Source organism: Archocentrus centrarchus, chromosome 15, assembly GCF_007364275.1.
Source record: "Archocentrus centrarchus isolate MPI-CPG fArcCen1 chromosome 15, fArcCen1, whole genome shotgun sequence".
Classification (NCBI taxonomy): Eukaryota; Metazoa; Chordata; class Actinopteri; order Cichliformes; family Cichlidae; genus Archocentrus; species Archocentrus centrarchus.
This window is the reverse complement of record NC_044360.1, coordinates 28524774-28542237: the sequence shown is the minus strand read 5'-3', so window position 1 is coordinate 28542237 and position 17464 is coordinate 28524774. Positions and strand designations below refer to the sequence as shown.

Below are 17464 nucleotides of genomic sequence, written 5' to 3'. Positions count from 1 at the left end.
CAAAGCGAATGTTGTATCATCACAGTATGGATTTACAGGGAAGGCTTGTGTCAATTGCTAACTAATTCAAGAACTAAATAACTCATATATTGTATTTAAAGCCACATCTTTTGCTACAAGCTAATGCTAAAAGGTTTTCTGCTATCACAAAATAAGGCCCAGCAGCCATTCTTGTAAATGTAGGCTTGTCATAGTCACTGAAGCTGGTGTCTCTGTCACTCTGCAGCTACTCTGATAAATCATGTAGAAAGGAATTGATATATGATTCATCATTATGTCCGCAATAGCATCAAAAGGTTAATTATAGGCACACTTAGTCATTTTTAAAAGTTATTTAATTGAAAAAATACTCGCAAATATACATAGATTAGTATTTAATGACTTCTTCCAGCATTGTTATAAACTTAGAATTAATCTATTAAAAATACAGTGGTGGAAGAGAAGTCGTAGGCGTTCACCTGCTGTAGAGGGACATTTAAATATGTGCCTGTACCCTCAGACTCAGGATATGTAGGAATATACCTGTTTTATTGTCAGAGAAGGGGTTCCCTTCACCAAAGAAGCAAAAACGCAAAGGAAAGCGACAACGCCACAGCATCCTAATGAAGCGCCATCCTCTTTCTCCTCCCCTCAAGCTTCATCTCCTGAAGTCATGTAACCATCCCATCTGTGTAAGCTGGCAAGAGCTAAATAACAACAGCCACTGATAGACAGATAAATATTCACACCTATGGGCAATTTAGAATTACCAATTAACCTAATCCCACTAACTGCATGGCTTTGGACTACTGGACATCAGTATTTGTAAGCATTTTAAGGTGTCCATCATCATACTTCTTCTTTCTGATGCTGTGTGGCATCAATCACCTTCTATACAGATTCATTACAGCTGCAGCATCAGGACCAGAGGTGCATCACGTGACCCAGGGACGGCGATTATAAGCGTCTATCCAGGAGGAACGTGAAATTGTGTCGGTTATTCTTTTGGAAAGTCCAAGTGATCTTTCAATTTAATGACTTTAAATCAGCTTTAAACAAAAAAGGTGTTATTCTATTTTAATTTTTGTTTTAAACCCAATTTATCTAACTTTAAAAAATGTTAACGTTTGGACACAAACTGTAAAGAACTACATCATTATGGTGTAAAAATGCATATAAAATTGTTAGTAAAAGTCAGCTGTATTTCAAAAACATTTACATTACACTACCTTTTTCTCAGGGCAAAAAAAAATGTTTTTTTTTGATAAATTGTCATGAATGAACGGGGATTTCCCACTGTGCTGGATTTTCATCTAATATCTGTATGTTCCTTATGACACACTGAGTTACTTTAATCATGTTGCCATAAAAACTTCCAGTGGCTGGACTCTTCATTGTTCGTTTTAGTCGCTGTTCCTTTTCAGACTTTCTGTGAAACTTTCCTCGATTTCATTTAATGGATCTTACAGCAAAGTGAGCCCTAAACACAAGAAAAAGAACCAGTAAAACAATGGTGCTGTGAGGCTGATTTTTGCCATAATTCATAGCTTTCAGTCCAGTGTCATGCACAACATTCCTGCAGGCTCACCATTGACAACTTAGATTATTGTGATGAAGGAGGGTTTGCAGTGTTTGGCTATGTATACATATTTGATACACTGTTCAGCTGCTCACTAATGCAAATATCTAATCAGCCAGTCACGTAGCAGGAAGTCACCCTACATGTACAGTTTGCATGGACTCACTGAAATTGGAAAAAACAAAGTGAGGAAAAATGTTGCCTGCGTTTTAATTTCTGTTGTGACATATGGATGGTAGGATCAGAGCTTAGTGTAAACAGGTAAGCATGGATCCATCCTGTCTTGCAGTGTATACCTTAAGCAAAGTGTAGTTACAGCAAACTAGAGTGCACAATAATAAGAGTTATAGGGGACATTTTACTGCAACATGCGCACTCTTAATGGTGATACTGTAGGTGCAGTTTGCTGGTAGCTTTTGCATATATAAAATATAAAGCAAATCTCATGATATCAGCTTTGATCTCCAAAAACACACAAGTCCAGCTGTAGTGGGCGTCTTTGGTTTGGTTAATCCTGTCCTTTGGCTACTCTTAGACTGGAAAGGCGGTTCACCCAGGAGGGAGCCTGCAGTTCTTGGCAGTGTGATTTGTGACATTGATTTGACTTCTGATCATGAGGTCCATCCCACCCTCCGACTGTGACTGCTGCTGGCCTCGGTCAAACAAAGAGTAAACTGTGTCACTGAGGCGAGGACAGAGTCACTTTGCTAGTCATGAGGAAACTCTGCATAACGTGGAAATGGAGAGAAACTGCAGAGTGAGGCAATCGAGAGAGTATGATCAGTGGAGTTTCTGTCAGCTCAGCAAATACAGGAACTGAAGTGCAGTTCCAGTATTTTAAGCACATTTAATGTTATAGGAAATTTGATTTGATATGATACAGTAACAGGAAGCAGTCTCATACCAAAAGTGCAGTAAGTCATCTGTTCATGTAAAATCTCATAATAAACCAACAGATCATTTTTCTATATAAAGTAGCAGAAGTTTCTGTTCCCAACAACTGCCAAGAATTCTTACAACTTGTCAGTGGTGGAAATCCCAGGATCAGATAACCATGATCTAATAATTCTTCATCATCTACTGACTGTCATCTGCTCTTAAATATGCTATAGTTCAGCCTCTTGTCTTAGCAAATTTTAGACCAAAATCAAGGTTATCTGTTTTTTGAAATAAAAAATGTTTAAAAATTATTTTGTTTCTCAATTAATCCTATATATGAACAACACTGATATTTATGAGACAGATCAGGTTTCCGTGCTCATCACAGCACAGAAACATCTCAGATCAAGATGGTATCATATATTTGTCACTGCTGACTCTGACTTATGTTCTATTCCAGTTCCTCTGGATCTGAGTTTTGCATTTGATACAGTACAGTTAACCATGATACGTGACCAGATCCTGCCTGGTTTCACTCCTACTCATCAGACAGATCTGTTTCTCTTATAATGGAAGAATTCTCCTCATCCTCAGCCCCGCTCTCATGTTGGTCTTCTGCAGGGGTCAGTTCTGGGTCCCATAATATTCTCTGTCTACATGCTTGCATTGGATCAAATAATCTGTAAAGACAGTCTTAATTTCCCTTCTAATGCAGATGATATACAGCTAATTGTTCAGTTGAAGGCCAGTAATGTAAAGTCTCAGATCTTGTAGCTTATCGCTTCGGTGTTTGTTGAATAAATTTCCTTCAGCTCAATGATTCTAACAGTGAATTCCTCTTATTTGGACCTCTAACCTGACCTGTAACTTGGAAAAAAAAACTTGCATATTTGTTCTCCAACCTGAGGAAACCTGGGTGGAGTTTTGTTCTGACTCTCAGATCACCAAGTTCATACAGTCATGTTTGCTCCAAATACAGAAAAACTGCAGAAAGTTTAAAAGAAAATGTGAATTCAAGCACACCTTGAAAAACTTGTGCGTGCTTTTATCATTTATTTGGTCATATTTGGACTACAGCATTTCACTCTACTCAGGTCTCAGCCAAATCTCTCCTCCAGCTCATTCAAAACTCAGCTCATGGTATAAGAAATTCAAGGAATATAAACTTCTATTAATAAATATTAAAGTCTTTTATGAGCGGACTTGGACATTTTCTGTCACAGGCCTGCAGCGCTGGAACTTTTTAACCATAAAATCTGATGTTGGCAAACATAATATCTACTTTCACTCCTCAAAACTTATTTTTACAGAATGCCTTTATTCATAATAACACTGTTTTTATCCCCAGTTTATTTCTTTATCGACTTTTTAAATTTATTTTCATTGTTGCCTGATTTATTTGCTTTTATTGCATTTAAATTCTTCTGTTTGTCTGAGTCGTAGACCATCTCTTTGTTTGTTGTTATTAAATTGTTTATTTTTCCTTTTGATTTTGTAATGATGATTCTGAAAGTGCTATACAGATAAAGGTTCATATTTATTATTTATTATTAAAATCAATGTCTTTTCCTGAGCTGAAGCTTTCAGCATTTCATGTAAAAAAAAAAAAAGAGTTCAAAAGCGACGTCACATAAAACAGCAGAGGCGTTTCAGTGTCAGACGGGTTGGTTTACTACCCGTAAGGCTTTACTGTTCTTATATTATGTCAGCCACAAAGGAGTGCAAGCATTTTACTGCTTCTTCTGATGTGTTTTGCAGCACTCTGTGAGTGCCGACATACTGTGAAAAATGGGCCTCATGCTGCATAGTGATAGAGAACAAAAACACTCCTACAAATTCTTTCATCTGTAGATTATTTTCCAAGGTAACTGATTATTGTTTGGTTTCTAACATGTTCAAAATAAGTGAAAAATGACAAAATTTCACAGTCAAAATGAAGGCCACCATGTTCTTTTCAAGTGACTCGCGCTGTATTAATACAGTTTATCTATCTGCCAACTACAAACATGTTTTCATCAGTATGCTGCTGTGGCAGTTATAGCAGCGTGAAATTATCCTCTATTTTACTGATGACTGTGGAAGCACTGGAATTCACAGACCAGCACGTAACCACCATCGGCTTTAGTGATATAAAAATGAAATGAAGAACTAACTTTAGATCGATTTTACTCAAGGAATAAAAAAATCTCTCTTGACATAAGTTTTAGGATTTTATTTTTAACCACATACTAAACAGGCGGATTTGAAGAAACTGGAAGATTTTACCTTTCGGTTCAAGTGTCACACGTTTATTTTGATACAATTTTTGTGATAACAGCACTTGAAATCACAAATCTGATAATACTCTGACAAAGTTACAAAGAATTTCATGTTGACGTTTGAGTTTCTGTGGTGGTGGTTGGCTGCTGTCTCTTAGGTCTACCTTCCTCTAATTGGAGTCACTGGATTGGACCTCGTTTCTGTTTTTGTAGTGTTGGTGACTTCTGGAGTATTTTTAATGCGATTATCTAACAAATAATTTGGCCTGAACTTTCTGCTTCAGTTATGGTGCTGCTTTTAGTCTGCTGAGGGGCATTCATGCCGGAAATGACATACAGCAACCAGAGGCCATAAAAAGTCAATGACATTCAGTAACGATGGACAAGAACACTGCTGGTGACAGGAAACTGTTCTCGACTTCAAGGTGAGTGAGTGAAGTGATTACCACATAAAGCGCAGGATATCGATGATTGACATATGACAAGGTAGTAAGTGACTAACTGTCAGCTATGAATCGATGTGCTATGAGTGAATTGCTTCCTGTGTGGATGGCCTTCGCACTTATTAACAAATGTGTGAGTCTGTGCATCTGAGCAATTTATGAATGCAGCTTGCCAACCCAAAAAAACTAACACAGCATCAGCCAAAACAGTGAGGGTTCAAAATGTGGAGTCGAAAAGCCAGTGTATGACATCACATCGGTTACATGCATCTTTTATAGTATATGTAACCTATATACTGGATTCAGTGCAGATGTCGAGAGTAGTAAAACAACTGTGCACTTGAATATTCCTGCCAACATGTTTCACTCCAGGTCTGGCACACTGCAGTACCATCCTCTCTCAAATGCATTACCTTACATACAGTACATCCTTGCATTTAGGGGTTAAAGTGGGTCAGAATAGCACTCCAACACCTCCAATTAATGAGCAATTAAATCCGATAGTAATATGCGCTAACCTGCCTATCAAGTGAAATCATTTTCATGTGCTGCAGCTTGGCATTCCTTCCAGCTGTCTGCACTGAGATACTTGCTCGGCTACAGCTACTGCATTTCCCAGGGAGAGAAAAATGTTAATGTGTGACACTGAGAGATGGAGAAAGACACAAGAAAGAGAGGAAGGAGAAGGAAAGGTAAGGACTCTCAGCAAGTTAAATTTTATAACCTGGAAATGTAACTCGTTCGCAAGCATTTTAGAGTTTTTAAATCTATACGTGATGTCTTGATGATTTCTTTTTTGTGAAATCTCTTGCAAAACAAACTGAAGTACAAATGTTGCATGAAAATACCGTACTAAGCAGTTTGGTGCCCTTCACTGTAGTCTAAAATGGTTACTTAGCAGTACTGTGGTGAAGTTTTCCGTAAAGCCCTAAGTTGGATGGGTACAGAGCAGCTGTGTTGTTCATGGTCAATGTTTGGCTACATCAATTTATATTTGAGGTGACGGTGCTGGTTGGAAATGAGCCATGTAGCTTGTGTAGCGTCTTAAATCTTGAACAAATTCAGTTGGTTAAATCCACAAAGAGCATTAAACCTCAGAGCAGCAGCAGCACAGGTCAGCTGATCACGGCCTGTACACCAAGAAAATCTACTGAAGCTCTCGAAGCTTGTACTGATAGTGTTTGAAAGACCCTTTTTCTCAGCCTGTGAAATGACTCTGGACTTTTACCGATTGGAGTTATCCATTTTTATTTAGAAAACAGGAAACTGAGGCTGCAGTTTGCACAGGCTAACCAAAACTGAACAATAGAAGACTGTAAAATCTTTGCCTGGTTGGATGAGCCCCTATTTCTGCTGCAACATTTGGATGGATGGGTCAGACTCTAGTGTGAATAATGTGAAAGCATGGATCTGTTCTTCCTTGTCTCAGTAGTTCAGGCTGCTGTTGGTAGTGTAATGGTGTGGGGGATATTTTCTTGGCACATTTTCAGCCTCTTCATACTAACTGAGCATCATTTAAATGTGGCAGCATGGTTTCTTGAACGTGACAGAGTTCACTGTACTCAGATAGTCTCCTGTGTCATCAGATCTCTGCACCTTTGGGATGTGGTGCAACTTCACGCAGGGCATTTAGAACATTAAACAACCGATGATCTGGACATTTACTCTGTCAGTGTCTCCCTCATGTGCAATACCACCTTCACGGTTACAACACCATAAATTAACATCCAGCTCTGTGATCCAGTGTTTCTCACAGAACTGGACGGTCTTTGAGGCAGTAGGCGGGAAGCAGGTTGTGAAAGGAGGCGTAGCTAATATTTAAACAAATAAATAATAGCATATGCATTTTTTAACAACAAACAAAAGAGTGACAATGAGCTCCACTCTGTTAGATGAACTCCAACTCCACAACTGCAGCTGGCAGCAGAAGTCCTTGTGATGTTTTTCAGCCTCGGTAAGCTACAGCAGGCTGCACCAGCTCTCCACCTCCTCCAAGTTCTGGTTAGCGTTAGAGGTATCCTCCAAATCGCAGCAAAGCTCCAGAACAACTACTGTCACCAGCTGCAGACCATCACAGTGGAGCTGAAGTCCGTCTGACTGCAGGATTTGAGACGTCAGACATCATCAAGCATCACCACAATAGTAACCTGACCAACCTGTCCATAGGAAAGAAAGCTAGCTGGTTAACAGCAAATGAATTTTCAAAATAAGGGCAAGGGGATTTTCTAATAATAAATCAATCACATTGTTGGTTCAGACGGTTGAGAAAATTGCAATAAATCAGAAAAAAAAATGCTCGGGTGATCTTCAATATACCCAGGCCAGATTCAGGCAATAAATTTGTTAAACCACATTTTGAAAGACACAGAGTCTGAAAATTAGAGTCTGAGCCTCAACATGTTTTTACAGTCTGTCTCAGAACTGGATCCGCCCGAAGGAATCACAGGCTCCATAACGGATCAGCAAACCATGCCCGAATCTACTTGCGCAACAGGATGCATCCCAAACAGATAAGGATCATAGATTCAGACCGGATCAGGCTCCAGACATTTCCCAGCTCATCCGTTTTTGGATCCAGTCATAGTAGTTCATGAGTGGATCCCAACACAATTTAACCCTTTAAAAATCCTGGATTTATTTGGCAAATTCTTTTGGGCCTGGATACGGGCCCTAGTACCGTTAAATGTTTAAAATGTCTCATCCTTCCCAAACTATACTGACTATCATATAGAAAGCTCTGTAAAAACTTAGATGTGTTCGCCTTTTCTGATAAAACTTTACATTCATTAAACACTTGGAAAGCTTTTTGGAGTGTAAATGTGAAGGAGTTACTATTACATAACCCTTAGTTTTAACAGTAAGTCAGGACAGCATCTCTGATGTGGCTGTCAGGAAGCATCATCTATCTTCGAAGGCTGATATTAGATCCAATTATAAATACAGCAGTTTTCTCTTAAAGCATTTTTATCCACTAATGGCAAAAATAATTCAGGATACTGAAAGATTATATATTTTATATCCGTGTTTTATTTTGTTTAAGATGATGACAGAAAACCAAGCTGATTAAAACACTTTTTGTCCCCCATTTAAAAAAAAAAAAAAAGGAAAAACATCACGGTCAGCAGCGACATTTATATTCCTCGGTCTACTGGATTAAAATGAAGGGTCTTTATTTACACATTGCCATGGTAAATAGTAATATTGGAGCTCCGTTGGTGATGGCATTCTTTCTCTACTCATGCATGCACTTACTCAAGGTGAACATACTGAGAGCTGATTGAACTCTGACCTGTTGTTCTGGAATGAGAAACTCAGAGTAGCCAATCTCAGAGTTAATGAACTCAGAGTTTGCTGACCCGGGATGAGATAAACAAAGATAAAGAAATGTAGTTTTGTACATTCCTTTATCTTTGACAGTTAGAAGCAGTGAGAGACATATGTGCAGCTGCCAGGGAAGGTTTCAGACTGGCTGAACACACGCCTACAAATAAAAATGCAGATGCCTGGCAGGGGCCAAACTTGTAGAAGGCAATATGAGATTCAGCCTGTCTGAGTGATTAGTTCCTCTTGCTTTTTTTACTTCTTTACTTGCAGTACAACTACCACCAGGGGGCACTGTTTCCCATATAATACTGCCAGCCTGTCTCATAATAAGCCTCTTACCGGGCTGTATGAGTGTATTCCTGCTCTGTATGCGGGTATTTGTACCTATGGGCCGATATCCCTTGTAGGATTAGGATGATAATATATAGAGTCACACTAACGGTCACACATAGGGCCAAAGTACTCCAGTCGCAGCTTCCCTCGATAGAAATAAACAGCTCAGTTTTGTCTGAGTGTAGGTTAGAGGTGTGTGTGTGTGTGCGTGTGTGTGTGTGTGTGTGTGTGTGTGTGTGTGTGTGTGTGTGTGTAATAAAAGCCAATCTGTTTCCCCAGCGATTGGCTTGCTATTAACAGTATGTTAGCTACCTGAGCTAGGAAAGCAGCAATCTACCATAATGGCCATAAAGAATGTCTGGGTGACTCTGTAGGCCTGAGACAAAAAAAAAAAAAAAAAAAAAAGTAAAAAGGTGGCCATGTGGGGGTGAGACAGAAAGAAAGACACACTTCTTTTCTCATTTCCTCTTAATGAGATCAGGCCCAGGTTCCTCCCTTTAACCCCTTAACTGGCAGCAAAAAAATCACCTGACAAAAACTACATAACACCCTCTGGTTATTATTGGCTCTGAACAACCCATTTCATAGCCTATTAACTGGCTGCGTCTGGTCCGCCGGCCGAATGAAGTGCATTTATATGGCAGGCTAGACCCGCCCATTTTGACTGACACCTCATTCGGCCAATCATGTTAAGAAATGGGTTTCCCAGAGCCAATAATACTCAGAGGGCGTCACGTAGCTTTGTCAGGTGATTTGGTGCAGCCAGTTACATGATTGGCCGAATGACGTGTCAATAAAAATGGGAGGGTCTAGCCTGCCATATAAAAGGGACTACAAACGGCCCGTCACCGGGCCCTTGCCAGTTAAGGGGCTACACTGGTCATCTCTTGGGATTTTTTTCTCCAACAATCTTTAGGGTCAGGACCTCATTACCAGTGTGCCTTTGTTGCTAGGCTTCCAGAGGTCACCTGCCAATCAAATGGTCTGCCCAGTCTGGCAGTGTGACATCAGTAACCTTTGATTTTATTATGGTGGAATGTCTGTAGGAGTTGCTCCTTTCTTGGAATTGCTTCTGAGAAAGGGGGCAGTCACTGATGCTTTTTGCACAAACTCAAAGTCACATCTATAGTAGGCACAACAAGAAGTGAATAGTTCTACATCCTCTTTATATTTCTATAATGTGGAATATTGTAGCATATGCATGTATATTCATCTGTGTGTATCTCCTCATCAGCAGGTGGGCTAATCTGAAAGAAACTTTGCACGAGCATCGTCTCACACACACACACACACACACAGTGATTAACATATATTTTAAAAAAGATTTACTATAAATCTCAATTCTTCTGATTTTTCAATATATTATTCAATATATTATATACATTATGTTCAGCGTGAATCGCACGTGCATAACCTATCACCAAAATGTGATCCATAACAGAAGTTTGTTTGAGTCACCACCACTAAATATGGAGTCTCAATAGTAAACCTTCAAAGCACTTTCAGTATGTGTGAAGGAGTTGGTCCACTCCATTATTAAAGCTGAGCATTAATCATGAATAACTCCCATCAGAAGGATTTTGAAGTTTAACCAGATATTTCCTAAATTACTTTATTATCTGTTTAATACTCATAGATTACTGTTTTTTCCAGGGAAACAATAAGTTCAGGAAATGTTGCATTCTATGCTTGCTGTCTTTTGGATAAAGCAGATAAAGACCAGGCTGGATTGCCAATGCATCACTGTAACTCCCTGTTCTGAAGCAATGATGTTATTTAATTATGTCCTTGAATGTTCTCAAGTGTCTCAAACTGAGAAATAAAGGGAGACTTTTGACGTCACAGAGACAAATGTGTTTATGTCCCTAATCTGAAAGTGCCCTTTTGACTGGATTTAATCGCTGCTACAGTCCTGCTGTTTGTCCTGCTGGCACAAATAAGACCTATAGCTCTGAATCTGGGGATTTACCCAGAGAGGAGATGGTGTCCTTGGTAGCATCTCTCACGATAGTTGTGTGACAAACCTGCAGTTATGGAGACATGATGTTGAGGAGAAGGTACCTCACTTAAAGTGAATATATATGAAGATGAAAATATGTATAATGTCCTGTATAAATCTCATACAAGCAGCTGACAGGTGTTCAGAGGCTCATATTAGTGGTGGGTGTAAATGATCGAACAGCAAACTCATCCTCCAGACTCTCCACAGTCTGCAGTCAGTGTGCTGTTTGAAATAAATCAACTTCCCACTATGGGTGGACAGCAGCACTTCCACAGCCCAGCTAGCTGCTTTGTTCCCCCGCCCCCTCGTTCACAAGCCAGATGCACTCCAGCTTATGTAGCTTGAAAAATGGCTTCTGTAATACATGTGTTGGACCCTTTTTACAGCAAACCTCATGACTCCTGTTATCAGTGTGACAGTATATACATGACGTGGAGATAGGACAGAAGTCAATGAGCATCTCAGATGCTATCAATGGAAAGTTGTCTAGATTTAAGCTGAGGGAACTTTGAAAATGTAATTTTCTATGTAGAAATGATGAAATGTAGTAAATCACATACAAGCTGAATTAAATGTCCACTTGTGAGCCTCTTAGAGACAAAGACTAATGGAATGTTCTAATATTTATGCCTTCCCCAAGGTGCTCAGTATTAAAGAAAAATACACTATAATGCCAAAAGTATTCATTCACTCACCCAAATCATTGAATTCAGGTGTTCCAGTCACTTCCATGGCCACAGGTGTATCAAACCAAGCTCCTAGGCATGCAGACTGTTTCTCCAAACATCAGTGAAAGAATGGGTCGCTCTCAGGAGCTCAGTGAATTCCAGCGTGGTACGGTGATAGGATGCCACCTGTGCAACAAGTCCAGTGATGAAATTTCCTCACTACTAAATATTCCACAGTCAACTGTTAGTGGGATTATAACAAAGTGGAAGGGGTTGGGAAAGACAGCCTTATCCTCTTTATATTACATGAAGTGGTAGACCATGTAACATCACAGAGTGGGGTCAGTGGATGCTGAGATGCATAGTGCACAGAGGTTGCCAACTTTCTGCAGTCATTCACTACAGACTTCATATGGCCCTCAGATCAGCTCAAGAACAAGTGCATAGAGAGCTTCATGGAATGGGTTTCCATGGCTGAGCAGCTGCACCGAGCCTTAAATCACCAAGAACAATGTAAGGTGTTGGATGCAGTGGTGTAAAGCACACCGTCACTGGACTCTAGAGCAGTGGTGATGTGTTTATGCAGGTTTTTAGAGCCAGAAATAACCGTGATTAACAGCAGGGTTGAATGCTTTATTAAGTAATCACCTAATGCTAGCAAGCTTAGTTAGCAAGCTACTTCCATAAACGCTACAGATGCAATCTGCTAATTAGTGAGACTAACAAAATACTGGAATTACATTCACCAAACCTGAACCACAGGCATCTCGGCAGACTGTTAATGCTATTAACCGCACAACAAGCCATCTAATTTTTAAAATATTTCCATTAATAATGTTCAAAAAGCATGTGTATCCTTGCAGGCAGCTAATGGCTACAGTCAGATGTGTGAACCTGTCAATCAAACTGTATGAGATGAGCAAATCATTCATCCTTTATACAGCCGTTATTGAGGAGCGAGTCAGCTATCAAGACCAAGACCGCTCTTTGTTCCCGGCTGTACACGTGCTTAGTTCTGCAGTACAATTAGGTATTTTACCTTAGGGAGGGTTTTTTAAACTGAAGATTTTCTTCTTTGTGAAAAGAACATATGCTAGCATTTACTGTATACATAACAGCATACACTGATATATTTATATATATTTATGTGTGTGTGTTTCTGAGGAGGAGGATTTATGGTTTTGGGGCTGTAAGAAGAGGGGAAAGAAAAAGTCTTTACTCTGGTGGAAAAACACCTGCACCATTATCATCGTGGAGAAGATTCACAAATGAGCATGACAATCTGACAGCGCCACATCGAGTCATTTAGGATTAACAATCAGCAATCAGCACAGATTACAGCTCAGGGGGGGAAAAAAAATCGCAATCTCTCTGCTCTGGTAATTAGGACCTCTAGCTGATCTCAAGTCAGGTAGGTGTGTGTGTGTGTGTGTGTGTGTGTGTGTGTGAGAGAGAGAGAGAGAGAGAGAGAGAGAGAGAGAGAGAGAGAGATGAGCAGTGCTGAAAGACTGGGTTGGGTAAAGTTTCTCCCAATAAATAATGGTTACTAAATCTGTCAAACACCACTACAAATTCACTTCTAACCACTTGATGTTGCACCCAAACACATTTTGTCGAATTTCCCCTCCATTTTCTATCCCCCTGCAGCTTTTAAGTAGCGCTGGGCTAGCAGCTAATCTCTCAGGCCGACAGTCAGGCTCATGGCTAACGACTAAATGTCAGCGTAACAGATGGGGGTGCTGTCTACCCTGACCTGTTTACAGACACTAAAAGCTACAGGCGTGAATGTAGCCTGTGATAAATCATTCAGCCAGCACAGCTCCAAAATGAACTGGCGGCAAATGAACACCAGCCTCCAGCCCACAAATTCATTAAATCAATACTTCAACCAATTATTGATCCTCAGAATTCAATCAAATGTAGATCAGATTTAATTAATTCTATTTCTTCACATCTACCCTCAAATAAATACAGTACACACTGCACCACTTGAAAAACAGACTTCTGTCATTCATAAAACAGTAAAATGAACATCACTGTTTAATTGATGGGCTCCATCAGCCCACTAATTAATTTTCAGTTTGCCTGTGCCAATCATGTCATTGCACGCAGTTCTGTGACAGATGATATCCAGTTCAGTGCTTGAGGCATTACTTATTTGTGTTTTTGAAATGTAAAAATATCCTGTTTCATGTTTGAATAAGAATATTAAACTGATAGATGAGCAAACAAAGGGATGTTTTTCTGCTCAGATCAAATGGCAGGTGACACGGTGAAGATGGATTACTCCCAGCTGCAGGTAATATATTGGGCTTCAGTTTAATATACATTGTTTAGGTGGAAAGGTGAAGATGCAAGGAGTAGAGGTACTGAAGGTGGATGAGTTTAAATAGCTGGGGTCAACCATCCAAAGCAACAGACGGTGGACAAGAGAGGTGAACCATAGAGTGCAGGCAGGGTGGAGCAGGGTAAGATGAGAATCAGGGGTGATTTGTTACAGAAGGAGAGCAGCAAGAGTGAAAGTGACCTGGTCTGATGTATGGTTTAGAGACGGTGGCTCTGACAAGATGTTCATTGGGAGTGAGCAGGATGGACAGGATTAGAAATGAGGGACAGCTCAGGCTGAGCAGTTTGGAGACAAAGTTAGAGAGGCGAGGCTGAGATGGTTTGGACATGTCCAACAGAGGGCTAGTGGATATAGTCGACAAAGGATATTCAATATGGAGCTGCCAGGCAGGAGGAAAAGAGGAAGACCACAGAGAAGATTAATGGATGTAGTGAAGGAGGACATGCAGAGGTCTGCTGTGACAGAGGTGGATACTAATGATACGGTGAGATGGAGGTAGATGATCTGCTGTGGTGACCCCTAAAGAGACCAGTCGAAAGAAGAATCAACACCTACAACAAAGCCCGTGCTAGCTAATTGTTAAGGCTTTGTCTTTTTAATCTTTCGCCCATAAGTATATAAATTTTAAAATTTTAGACATTGTCCATGGCAGCAAAACTTGCTGTTAACTGCCTATTTGGTCTGTCAGCCAAATACACTGTGATCAGGAACCATCCATCCATCCATTTTCTTAACTGCTTGTCCAGTTCAGGCTTGCAAGGGGGCTGGAATTTATCCCAGCTCTCATTAGGCAAAAAGAGAAATACAGTGACTGGATTGATTTACTATGAAAGTAGGCTATTTTAAGTAGTGGTAATAATTTAGCATCCTGCCAACCATTAATAATGAATTAATTAATGTGACTAATTCAGTTATGTTTATGTTGCTAGGCCCTAGCTAGAAAAATGTGTAAGCCTGCAAGTTTACAGAAAAAGCAAGCTCATAATTCTCACAGAGCTCGCCCTCTAAACACACGATGAATGAAATGACTGACACAAGATACAGGTTACTATTTAAGTAATAGCAGCACATGCTAGCACATCTGTGCTCTTCTGGTGGGACAGAGAGGGTAGAGGGGCAGAACGCCTGTATTTTTGAGCTCATATGTTTACATTTGTGATCCCTGACAAAACTTACCTGATTTAAATTTGGTTGATCTCCCTTTTTTTTGAGATCTTTTTGTGCATCTATTGTAATTTTTTTTTTAAATCCATCCCTAACAGTCCGCATATGGCACATATGTAATTTTGCTATGTTCCTTAAACTTATGCACACAGCAAACATCAATTTCACTTTCAAACTGACCCAACTTTAATGTGAAGGATCATTGCTGTTGATAATTGCTGAATCAGGGCATCAGGCCTGAAGTGTGACCAGAAGCATAACCCTCAGTTTTGTGTTTGATAGTGAAAATGTCCATGTGGAGTTCTACTATAATATCCGGAAGGGTCTTTGGGAAAACATTTAGCAGAAATGACCACAACTGTGGAACTTGCCAACCTGAGCTGGCACACAAACACACTGAAAAAGCAGAACTTTCTTTGGCTTCACAACACAGTCTTCCCTTACCACCTGGCCCACTCACCGGATTTGCCTTCATGTGAGTTCCTCCACTTCCATAAAATGAAAATCAAGTTGAAGGTTCACTGTTTGACACACCGGAGGAGAGCCAGCATGTATAGCAGATGCACAAATGCAAGTGGACAGATTGGGATTTCACCTCTAACAACCCCAACCCTAGTTCCTTGTTTCTTTGTCCCCTGATTATCAAGAGTTTGGAGAACACTTTAAGAAAAACAAGAATTTCTGATAGCACAGGGTAGCCATACAGAGGATTTATGCTTCTGTGGTAAATCTGTGCTGTAGGTATGTTGTACCACAAACTCCTCTGAAACCCTAAACCATAACCTACGCCTGCTGTGCACCTCCCTAGAACCGTAACTACACTTTGCGTTGATGCAGCCCACAACTATTGTGTTTGAACACTCTTGATTCCCACTGTGCATTTTCAGCCACATATTTGCTGCATTTTTGAATTTATCAGTGTGAGAATAAAAATTGTACCCTCAATATAAGGCCTCACAAATGTCAACAAATTCCTGGAAGGAGACTGAGGAAACTTTTGTAGTGAATGTGCGGGAATGTACAAAGAAGTGGAAAACCTGAAGGACAAACGTTTGCCTGTGAAAAAAAGAACTACAGCAAAGAGCACGGACCCGGGAGGGTCCCGGCATTTTATTTGTTTCTGTCATGGCCGCCACCACATATAAAACACAGGGACACGACCGCAAGGTAATTAACACATAAAACAGCATCAGCCACTTATATAGGTTACATAGTAGGCGCAACAATAATTCACTGCAAAAGTCTAAATCAGCCGTTTGGGTGAGTTTAATCATGGTTATAATAGCAGCTACACTGCAAAACATGAGTGAGAAAGTTATGTTAAAGAGCTGCCATATTTAAATATAGCAGATTTTTTTTTATTTTTATGGGCCGACTCACAGAACCTTTTGATCACACATTGTATAAATATTTGGACTCCTACTACTACTGTTAGGATTAGGTTGCATTTTTGCCAAAGGCTAAACAAGTATAATTTTAAGAACCAGAATCAAAACTTAAAAATAATTCTGCAATCAAAGTTACTTTATTAGATTTCTATTTGGATCTTTTGCAAAGGAGAAATTTCCACATAAAGAGGCAGAAGTGAATCCAATGCCAAACAGGTCCCTGGTGACCTAGTGGAAGTTAAAACACTCCAGTTCTAGTTGTAGTGTTTAACAGTCCACCCTCAATAGATAGTTAACATTGCACGCATGCACAAAGTTTGCATTTATGCTGCATTTCTAAAGGGAAGGTCTCTTCTGTTAGCCTAATGGGCCCAGATATCACCAGTAATTCAAGGTTAGTCAAACAGCAGTTTGTTTGGTTGCTGGGCACGCTTGAGAGACTTTCCTGTCCTGGTTCGACAGCATGCTGGCAGAGCTGCAGCCATCAATGTCATTGCACAGACAGAGTGAGGTACCGCATTTGTTCCCAGTCAGCCCTGTGCTGTACACAAAGAAGGAGCCAGGCAGAGAGCCAGCAGAGAATTACATGGAAAAGTACGGAGCGTATAGCTGCCTGCAGTGTTTGAGAGACAAACTGAGGAAGAGTGGGATTTGACACTGTCATATGCATATGCAGGGCTTCGATATGTACTCTTTAAAGGCTCCTGACAGACATTTTGTCAATTTCACTTGCTAAAATCAGTGTGTTCACAGCTGCAGATGGACTCCTCAACCTACTGTTGTGCATGTATCTGTTTTTCAGACCTCTGCCCTGGACTGTCTCCATAAACTGCATTGTTTTTCTCAGACAAATCAGCTCAGACTGCTTCAGCATTCTTGAATCAGAGAGTGAGAAAGAGAGATTAATATCAATGAAGGGAGAAAAAGAGGGAATAAGATGGAATGGGAGGGGGAGAGGCACGAAAGCCACAGGAGGAAAAAAAGAGACAAAGGCAGAGTGTGAGAAAGAGAAAATGATAAAAGGGAAGACTGTCAGAGGAAATCTTTATTGCATTTTCATCCTATTGCATGGTAAGAAAGAAGCAGAAAAACAGAATTAT

General features: G+C 40.1%; 1 protein-coding gene across 1 annotated transcript in view; it reads right to left on the bottom strand.

Annotated features, from left to right (window-relative positions):
* rims1a (regulating synaptic membrane exocytosis 1a) overlaps positions 1-17464 on the bottom strand; it is a 244433-nt gene that overhangs the window by 200283 nt on the left and 26686 nt on the right. The window lies entirely within an intron of this gene.